Source organism: Sus scrofa, chromosome 13, assembly GCF_054392235.1.
Source record: "Sus scrofa isolate SSC_HxYL_T2T_F1_AM1 chromosome 13, Sscrofa_HxYL_maternal_Yorkshire_Landrace_v2.0, whole genome shotgun sequence".
In the NCBI taxonomy this organism is placed as follows: Eukaryota; Metazoa; Chordata; class Mammalia; order Artiodactyla; family Suidae; genus Sus; species Sus scrofa.
Genome location: NC_139395.1, coordinates 195,452,052 through 195,462,646, shown reverse-complemented (window position 1 = coordinate 195,462,646; position 10,595 = coordinate 195,452,052). Strand labels below are relative to the sequence as shown.

At 38.0% G+C, this 10,595-nt stretch overlaps 1 long non-coding RNA gene across 1 annotated transcript; it reads right to left on the bottom strand.

Annotated features, from left to right (window-relative positions):
- Window positions 1–460: 460 nt before the first annotated feature.
- Window positions 461–7,681, bottom strand: LOC102162725 (uncharacterized). The gene is made up of 4 exons (XR_001300633.3): window positions 7,543–7,681; window positions 6,925–7,366; window positions 5,444–5,655; window positions 461–805 (listed from the first exon to the last, which is right to left on the bottom strand). It is a non-coding gene; the product is annotated as an uncharacterized LOC102162725 (long non-coding RNA).
- Between the last annotated feature and the right edge of the window lie 2,914 nt (window positions 7,682–10,595).

The window sequence follows — 10,595 nt, the reverse complement described above, 5'->3', positions numbered from 1 at the left end:
TTTAATGTAACTAAGTGCTAGAGACTGAATGTTGATATCCCTACCTCTGCCAAATTTACTTGTTGAAATCCTAACCCCCAAGGTGACTGTACCAGGAGTGAGACCTTTGGGAAGTGATTAGGTCATGAGAGCAGAGGCCTCCTGCATGGGATTAGTGCTTTAATAAAGGAGACCCCAGAGAGCACCCTTCCCCTTCTGCCATATGAAGACCCAGGGAGAAGATGGCCAGCTATGAGCCAGAAAGCAGGCTCTCACCAGACACAGAATCTGATGGCACCTTGACCTTGAACTCAAGACCTCTCAGCCTCCAAAACTGTGAGAAATCGATTTGTGTTGTTCATAAGCCACCCAGTCTATGGTCTTCTGTTACAGCAGCCTGAGCCAATACACAAAATAATAAAAGACAGATTTTTATGCAGAGAGGAGATTGTCTGTCCGCCACTTGTCAGGAATGCATTCATTTTACATATAAAGACATACCAGTATTTATTCTTTAAAAAGAACATAGACATGAAGCAAAGGGTGGATCATTGTCTTTTCAAGACACGTAGGGTGCTGAGTCCTCTTGCAGGTTAAGATCATTGTAACTACCATTTACTTGGTGCCTGTGTGTTCTGGTCACAAGATTAGGTTTATTATTAACACATGCCGTCCTCATGTTAAGTCAGTGAATATGTATTATGACATTCATTCCACAGATGAGGAAAATGAGACTCCAAAATTTGAAGTAGCTTGCCCAACTTTCCAGGAAAATGAGAGAGCCAGAATGTGATGACAGGTCTGCATGAAACTCTTGAGTGTGTCTCTGATGGAGAAAGCAAAGGGGGAGCGATTTATATAACATGTGCCATTTGACCAAATTATCCCGTTAAATAGTCTTGAAAAGCCGATTAAAACTGCTGATTGATCTGTTGAAAAGTATTATACCTGGGGAGAACAATCAGCCAAGTAAACAAGATGTTCTGATGAACAATTGCCCTCACATGTAATGATTACTCTTATTTTGAAAGGCAGGTGATGATAACTCTGTAAGAAACCTCGTAGTGGTTTATTTTAAATTAACCTCCTCCTGTTTCCTATTTGGAAAACGATATCCTTATTTATCATTCTGGAGCTGTTTGCAGGCCTCTCCTTCTAATGTTTATTACTAGGAATTGTTTTGTGATGGCTGATTGCCCCAAATCAAGGATGGCAAGATAATCCTGCCTTCGGTTAAAACCACTTGGGGGATTGACAGAAGTCAGTGGGATAAACCAAAAAGCAAACACCTCATGTGTAAATAGTGGCACCATATAGATGTTTAATTTGTCTTATTTAAACATAATAAAAATATACTCATTTATAAAAGTCTTAATTATATTTAGTGGGAAGGCATATGGCAAAAGCATTTTTAGAACACAGGCTTCTTTTGTTAACCTAAATCCACTTACATCTTGGGTAATATTTTTAATAATTTACTACTTTTACCTATTAGCTCCATTGTAAATCATTATACAAACCTAGCACATATTCTTAAGATATCATAAGCTGCTGAACTTGAAAATACATAATCTAGTTCAGCCTTATTATAGAAAGTGAATACAGAGATGATAAATAGCTGTTAATGGTTGGTATTTGGGGGTTGAGAGGCATTTGACTCCGTGGCAAATACTTATTCTAGCAAACCATACTGTGTCTCTGAAATGGCAAGAATTGTCATTTTTACTTAGGTAAAACTTGTTATCTGTTGGGGTAAGATTTCATGACATGAAACTTACATACAATTGTCTTTCCAATTTCAAGAAATTGGAAATTCTTGAATTTCAAGGAAATGGGAAGTGTGTCATACAGTTTTGATTTGCCACAATGCTTAACTCATTTCAGTGGAGTTTTACATGTTGTTGGTTTGTGGATTTTACCCAACCCCTCCCATGAACATTATCACAGTTAAGACTGATAGGAAATGTTGGTCTGTGAATGATTTTTCTTTTAGCCCATAGAAAATATACTCCTACATACAGTGGAAATCTAACCTCATTTTTTTTACATCTGATATCAAACTAGTATTTTGTGATCCTTCACGGGGAAAAAAAAATTCTCCAGTAGTCCTCATAAATAGGATTAAAAACATTTTGAGTTGATGATTCTTTGGTTTCTTGAACATCAGCATGACACACACACACTAGGATATTTTTCTAAAGTGTTTTGCATCAGTGACGATCAACTCACTTAAATACGGTAGTCTTACATGAAAAACCAACATTTTCTTCCTCCTTCAGTAGACTATGGAGAGAAACAGAAAACCTGTACTATCCACTAATACTTGTTCTTAAATGGCTTATGGACTTTCAAGTTAGCACGTTCCCAAAGCAAATGGAATTGGTGAAGGGATGGCTTGACACCTTAGCTGTTACTACTCTCCTGTCAGCTGTCACTGCAGCCTGAAGTGTCCAGGCAAACGAGAGCCACAATTCGCTGGAGTCTAGTCACTGCCAGCCTGGGTGAGGAGGGCAGGAAAAGATTGTGTTACTGAGTGACAGCTGACTCTTTCCAAGAGAATTAGCTATCTAATTCCTCTAATGAAAATGTACCTTTTATATAAAATTGGAAGAGGAATAAAAATGGAAATAGAATTGGAGCTTTTACCAAGACTCAACAAGCTTCCTGATTCTGATGCTAAAGCAATTTTTAAAAAGATTTAACTATCTCTACATCCTTTGATCCAGTGGAAGCTTTAAAATTTCTGTGCATGAAGTTATAAAGACTCAGCCCTCCTTGCTAACCCTGTGTTAAGCATTCCTAATCCAAACCACGGAAAACCTAACTGCTATCCAATTGTGCTTCTCAGAAGTGATTTCTTACCTTATTTCTTCCTCCTTTTGTCACTCAGTATCTCACACTGAACTTCACAGGAAGTCTTACAAAGAGGGACCCAGAGTCACCTATAAACTCGATGACTAGCATCATGAAAGCACTCACTGTCTTCCCTGCTTAGTATTTGAGAGTTAAACTAGGTGACATTTAGTCTTTCTTGCCCCAGTGTCCTGTGAGATTCAAAGTTTAACTGTTATAATTACATACATATTCACTCTGGCTCTTAAAATCCAATCTGCCCCCTGCTTGTGATCTTCTTCCTTTCAACATGCGAGACATGTCTCTCTCTCTCTCTCTTCAATATGTCACACCGTATGGGTCTGATGAAGGACCAAGTTATTTTCCACACTTCATGCTGGTACATACAGTGAATGTAACCATCCGGATTCACAAATGCAAACATTATACTGCCCAGTAGAAAGATCAAGCTCTTCGCTTTAAACACTGCTCCTCACCAACAATAAAAACACAAAATCCTGACTAATCTTCCAGAGAAATACATCCTTTTCTTTCTGACTTGGAGAAACATATTCCATGTTCAATTTCTTTATCTGATTCTTTTCTACTGCTCTGTATTCTAAGAAGTTGTTCCCATGGGGGCATCATTGGGAATTTTGTTTTAAATATTGTATTTCTTCCAGATTAAACCACTACTTGAGCTGGGAGTTATTTTCCATCGTCTTGCATCTTCACACTTCAGTATATAGCAATTGAAAAGATTGTAGGATTAGAATCACTAATGAGGCTTTTTCTCCTTTCTTAAATATACTCCAGGGGGCTATAGGTTCCAATAGTGGGAATCTCTTATTAAAATTACCTGTAGTTCCCATCCTCTGAAGGCAACAATCAGAAGAGTAAGATCCCCCATCATCTTCTTGCCTTCCCCACAGATTTGAGGATATATTGTTCTATTTATGTTGTTAACATCAAGCTGGGGAATTCTATCAGGGGTGTGAGCTGGGAGTATTGACCCAGGAGTGGGGATCCACTCTAATTACTACCTTCTTAGAACAAGAATTGAAGATAATTACTTATCTCCTTTCCAATTAAAAAACTTAGTTCTCTTTAGTCCTGTAATACCATAAGGCCTCGTATGGGCTGGTGGAATCTTATTGTTAACTGCTCCCCACTCTATCCATCTGCATTTATACTAAATAATATGCTTACAGAAATAGGTAAAACTTTAATCCCTGTTCCTTTATCACTTTGTATAAAAGTGTTGCAATTTACATTTGCTAAATAGTGAAATAGCAGGTCCTTAAGGCTTTTTTTTTTTTTAATTTTGGAAGATTGATAGTCTCAGTTTTCTTTTTTTTTTTTTTAATCATCTTTCTGTAATTGCATGGAAAGGACTATGTTTGCCTCTAGAGCAGAGATATTACCTTTTTAAATCTTCATGTCCTCAAGTTCTGCTATAGTTCATGCTAAACACTCAATAGAAAGAGTAACAAAGCTGGAATTTGTCAGGATGGAAAAATAAAACAAAATATGCTAAAGAAACCTTGTTCCAAACACTGCTGGTTGTTTGTTCAACATCAGTTCATCTCCCCAATTCCAACCACACACACCAACTTCTTCTTTTCTCCAGATACCTACCTTTCTCTGCAGTCATGTACTTAAAGGAAACTCATTCCAACTCCAGTCTCAGTGGTAGTTCCTAACTGGTCTAAGATAAACAGGATGATCTCAATGCTTTGCCAATGTTAAGTTTAAGCATGACCACGTAATACGCATCTGGCTAATGAGCTAGACATCTGCAAGGAGTGTTGTTTTCCTCCTGAAAGCTGTACATGCAAAAGGTGGCCCCGTTTTTCTGCCCCTGGTCATGGTGATATCTGGAGATTTCATGAAGACATGGTTGATATCTCCAGATATAGCCAGATGACCATTTTGAACCCTGACAGAATCTGGCCATAAGACAATCCAAGGCACAGAAGAATTCAGAGCTGGCCCCTGACTATACCATGCCTCAGGGCTGCCCAGTATCTGAACTTTTTGCTACAAGAGGTAATTAATGTCCTTATTGTTTAAGCTACGTTGAATCAAGGTTTTCTATTACTTGAAGCTGTAATCATCCTGATAAAAAATTATTCCATGTTTCTTTCTTTCTATAAGGTCTAAAAACGAGACTTTAAACAGTCTATTGAGACCTCCCTTGGGGTCTAAGTCTTACAGAAAGTTAAGAGGAAAAGTGATGCGGGAGTCAGAATTAGATTATATTTGCCTAAACAGATACAAACAAAATATTTAGTTTAAAATGTTCTCACAATTCCAAAATATTGGCTTTAAAGAACAGCAAGAAAAATTCCTCTTTTTCCCCCTGATGTTCATAACTCTTTGTCAAAGACCATGAGAATGTGGAATGAACACAGGAATAAGGAATGATGGAATCTTCCAGTCCCCATTGCCCACTACCATATATGTGTGTATCCCATTCCAGCATGGAGAATCAGGAAGGCTTGCTATGTATACTACAAGGACAAGCATTTTATTTTTGCCTTTCTTTATGCTGTCACTCATATGGGGAGACTATCCTTGGGTAAACACCCTTCAGTTCTCATGTGAAAAAAGGAGATCTGTATCACTTTACCTTAAAACATAGAGCAGAAAGAACTTGATGCAATTCCACATATAGTTTTGCAAATCTGCTGGCATGAGGAGTCTTCGTAATGGATTTGGATGTGTCCTAGAGTTTATTGTGCCAATATCAATTGAATTAAGACTTTAAACCTTTTCAGGGAACTTCCCATCCTTCATTTCAAATGAATGCACAGACTGCTTTCAGCTACTAAAGTGCTGGCCCTGAAATGAAAAATGAATACCTCTCAGCTAAGGTGGATTGCAGAAAACCACAACATCAGATTTTGATCAGGATCCAAAAAAAAAAAAAAAAATTAGTGTAAACAATGATTTCCACTCTTTCCAGAATTTTACAGTGGGCCGTAGTGGAAAGAATGCTGGTTTCCGACAGGAGTCCAAGATTCTAGATTTTTGTTTTGTCCCTGTCACTCTATTCCATTGTAACTAGGCATGTAATTTCCCCTCTTGAATTTCAGTTTCTTAATCTTTGAAATGACAAAGATTGGCTTTGCCAAATAGTTTCTAAAAATATTGCCACAAAAAGCAATGTGATAGGCGTTCCTGTTGTGGCTGAGCTGGTTAAGAACCAAACTAGTTATCTATGTGGATGTGGGTTTGATCCCTGGCCTCAGTCAGTGGGTTAAGGATTCACTATTGCCCCAAGCTGTAGCATAGATCACAGGTGTGGCTCGGATTCAGTGTTGCTATGGCCGTGGCATTGGCTGGCTCCAATTGGACCCCTAGCCCTGGAACTTCCATATGCAGCAGATGCAGACCAAGTAAATAAATAAATAAATAAATAAATAAATAAATGTCAAGGTGATAAACACCAAAAGTATGACACGAATACCACGTACCATTATTATTATTCCACCTCTTTTTTTCTGAGGAGATTTGAGAACATGTCCAAATTGACAGCCTTCTGAAGGGTTGAGATGCCAAACTTTGGTGTGAAGGTAACTGGGCTTCTGTAGGGACCCCTAGGTGTATGTTTCCCAAGTATTATTAGTCTTTTGTCTTTTTAGGGTTGCACCCATGGCATATGGAGGTTCCAAAGCTAGGGGTCGAATCAGAGCTGTAGCTGCTGGACTATACCACAGACGTAGCAATGCGGGATCCGAGCCACATCTGTGACCTACACCACAGCTCATGGCAATGCCGGATCCTTAACCCATTGAGTGAGGCCAGGGATTGAACCCACGTCTTCATGGCTACTAGTCATATTCATTAACCACTGAGCCTCGATGGGAAGTCCCCCAAGCATTATTAGATTCATAACCTCTTTTTTTTTTTTTTTCTTTTAAAGTCAAAATGGTCTTAATTCATCAAAAGCCTATTAGGTTCTTATTATATCCTGATCCAGTTCAGGCTTTAAGATACAAAGACAAGTAAGAAGTCAGGGCAAGGAACCAACAAGAAAATATAAACATAAAGCAGTAAGTAGGAAGACAGTGGGTTGGGCAGACAACTATGAGAAATCAGGGACAATACCTGTTCCAATCTGAGGTTCTTGATCTCAAATGCTGAGAAACAGTGTCATCTCATTTCTTCCTAATAACTGCTTCGAATGGATCACCTCAGATGTCCCAGTACAGTCAGTGGGAATCCCAGCACAGCCTTCCAAAGTTCTACAGATTCCTCTCACCCTCAGAAGGTTTTAAAACAGATGCAGGAGGAAGCTCAGCAAATGATTAATTTTCATCTCAACTTTCATTATGTTGATAGCATTTCTGAGGGCAAGGGATCCACAGAGCCCTCCAAATGCCAGAAGGAGAATGAGGTTGCTGGCCGAGGGTGTGCCGCAGAGGTTAGGAGGTTATGGCTCAACTCCTTCTCTTCCCTCCTGAGAATTCTGCAGATAGCGTGTTTTATGGGAGTCTTTAGTTGGAAGAGAAGTTGAGACAAGGAGAAGGAGACTCATCTGCAAAAAATTCTAATCATGGGAAGAGGTGAAAGGGAAGAGGTAATAGAATTAAGAATCCTGATTTATAGTTTGCTAAATAACCACTTATAGGTTAAAAACAATTACTTGTCACTTTAAATAAATATGTCACTTTATAATTAGTAGACTTAAAATCAAAGGAGAAGTAATAGAGGGCTTCTTTTTACCATCCACTCCTGGAGTCTCCACTAATATGTGGCAGTGGAGTTGAAAGTAAATCCACAGACGCTTGTGTCCCATCTGACCTGCTGATGATATCATTATGGCAAATTTCATGCTATTATCTTAGAGGTTTATCCACCTTCTGGACCTAAAATCAGAGAATGAATACCATGTTTTAAATATTGGACTTGACAAAAATTTAACCTACCATTTTGGAGAGCTCACAAAATTTAACTGTGGCATAAATAGTGAATGAAATTTTACAGACAGATTATGTGACTGGTGACCCTAAACTAACCTTCTGTGGGACCCAGGGGCTTCCTCCCCACACTGGGGTCTCTCCCTCCAGGTTTCAGCCATCAAATCCTTGTGTCCACGATGGGAGGGGCGGCACCAGGCACCATGTGTCTTGGAAACTCAGTGATTGTTCTCTCTCCTATGGTGCTCAGGTTACTATTGCTGCATAACCAGCTCTCCACACATTTAGCAGCTTCAAATGATTGCTTTATTTTGCTCACAGTTTGGTGCATCAGGAATTTGTAAACTCTTAGCTGGGCAGTTCTGGCCGAGGGTTTTTCACGAGATTGCAGTCAGATGTTGGTTACTGCTGTAGTCATCTGAGGGCTCCAGGGGACTGGCTGTCCAACTCAGTGCACTCACAGGGCTGGCAGTCAAAGCAGACTATTGTCTGGAACTCAGCTGGACTGTTGACCAGAATGGCTACATTGAGCTCTTCAGTATGGCAGTCTCAGGACCATTGTTTTCTTCTTAAGAAAAAAAAATCATTGAAGTACAGTTGATTTGCAATGTTGTTTTCATTTCTACTTTACAGCAAATTGATTCAGTTATATGTACATCCATTCTTTTTCATATTCTTTTCCGTTATGGTGTATCACAGGATATTGAATGTAGTTCCTTGTGCTGTACAGTAGGATCTTGTTTATCCATTCAGTATGTAATAGTTTGCACTGCTAATCCCAGACTCTTAATCCTTCCCTCCTATACTCCCTCCCCTTTAGCAACCACAAGTCTGTTCTCTATGTCTGTCCGTTTCTTTTTCATAGATAAGTTCATTTGTGGCATGTTTTAGATTCCACATATAAGTGATATCATACAGTATTTGTCTTTCTCTTTCTGACTTACTTTACTTAGTCTCTAGGTCCATCCATGTTGCTACAAACAGCCTTATTTCATTGTTTTTGATGGCTGAGTAATGGTCCATTATATATATTGGACTATATTATTAAATATAATAGTCCATTTTATATATATATATAAAACCACATATCTTTTATCCATTCATTTGTCAAGGGACTTTTAGTTTGCTTCCATGTCTTGCTGTTGTAAATAGCACTACAGTTAACTTTGAGGGTACATGGATCTTTTTGAATTATAGTTTTCTCCAGATACACACCCAGAAGTGGAATTGCAGGATCATATGGCAACTTTATTTTTAGTTTCTGAAGGAAACTCCATACTGTTCTTTTATTTTAATTTTTTTAATATTGTTATTATTTATTTATTTATTTATTTATTTATTTTGTCTTTTTAGGACCTCACCCACAGCATATGAAGGTTCCCAGGCTAGGGGGTCACATCGGAGCTGGAGCTGCTGGCCCATGCCACAGCCACAGCAACACAGGATCCGAGTCGTGTCTGAGACCTACACCATAGCTCATGGCAATGCCTGATCCTTAACCCATGGAGTGAGGCCAGGGGTCAAACCCACAACCTCATGGTTCCTAGTTGAATTCGTTTCCACTGTGCCATGACAGGAACTCCTTTTTTTTAATTTATTTATTTTTTTTTCATACTATTCTTCATAGTGGCTGCACCAATTTTCGTTCCTACCAATAATGTAGGAGTTTCTCTTTTCTCCACACTCTCTCCAGCATTTGTTATCTGGAGATTTTTTAATGATGGCCATTCTGACAGGTGTGAGGTAGTGTCTCATTTAGTTTTGATTTCCATTTCCAGATGATTAGTAATGTTGAGCATCTTTTCATGTGCCTGTTGGCCATCTGTATGTCTTCTTTGGAGAAATTTGTCTATTTAGATCTTCTGCCCATTTTTTAAATTGAGTTGTGTGGTTTTTGTTATTGAGTTGTAGAAGCTGTTTGTATATTTTGGAAATTAAGCCATTGTTTGCAGGACTACTGTATTCTTATACATAAGAATATGTAAGAATATATTTTCTTATATGTCCTGAATATATTCTTATAGCATCTCAGGCTCTTAAAAGTGAGTGTTTCACCTAATAAGATAAAAGCCACATAACCTTTTGTGACCTACCCTCATGAGTCACACAATATTACTTCTATCACAATCTACTGGTTACAGAGAAGGAAAAATCTCACTCAGATTCAAGGGAGAAGACTTGGACTTTACCTCTTCATGTTGTAACATGAATCACTATTTTGTTCATTTTTCTGGCTGAATAATATCCCATTGTATAAACATACTACAGTTTATTTATCCATTCATCAATTGATGGACATTTGGGTTGTTTCTACTTTTTGGCTATTTTAATAATGCTGCTATGAACATTAGTATACAAGTTTTTGTATGCACATATGTTTTCAATTCTGAATATATAAGAATATATATAAATCACTTTAAAATTCTTAGAAAACAAAGTTCATTTAAAATTATTTCAATGAGTATTTGTAATTTACTCTTCTATCTTAGGTATTCCTTTTCAGTCCTAGAGTACAAAAATGAACAAAATACATAAAGTACCTGGCCTCATGGAACTTATATTTTCTCCATGAAACCTTAAGCCCTTAAGAACAAGAACTATAATTATTTTATTCCCTTTCCAATCCACAATGCCTAGCACAGTTCTGCACAGTATGTTAATATAAGAATTAATTTATTTATCCACAACTTAAGGGAAAAACTTGAATCATAATAATAGCTTTTAAATAGAATTTGGTTCATCTCTCACCTACTGAATTATAGAAACTCCAGTCCCCTTCAAATGCCTCAAACTTGTTAAGGAAGCTCCCATTTTATGTGTGCCCCTAAATGCAGCTCTCCTGCCTACCATGCGGCATCT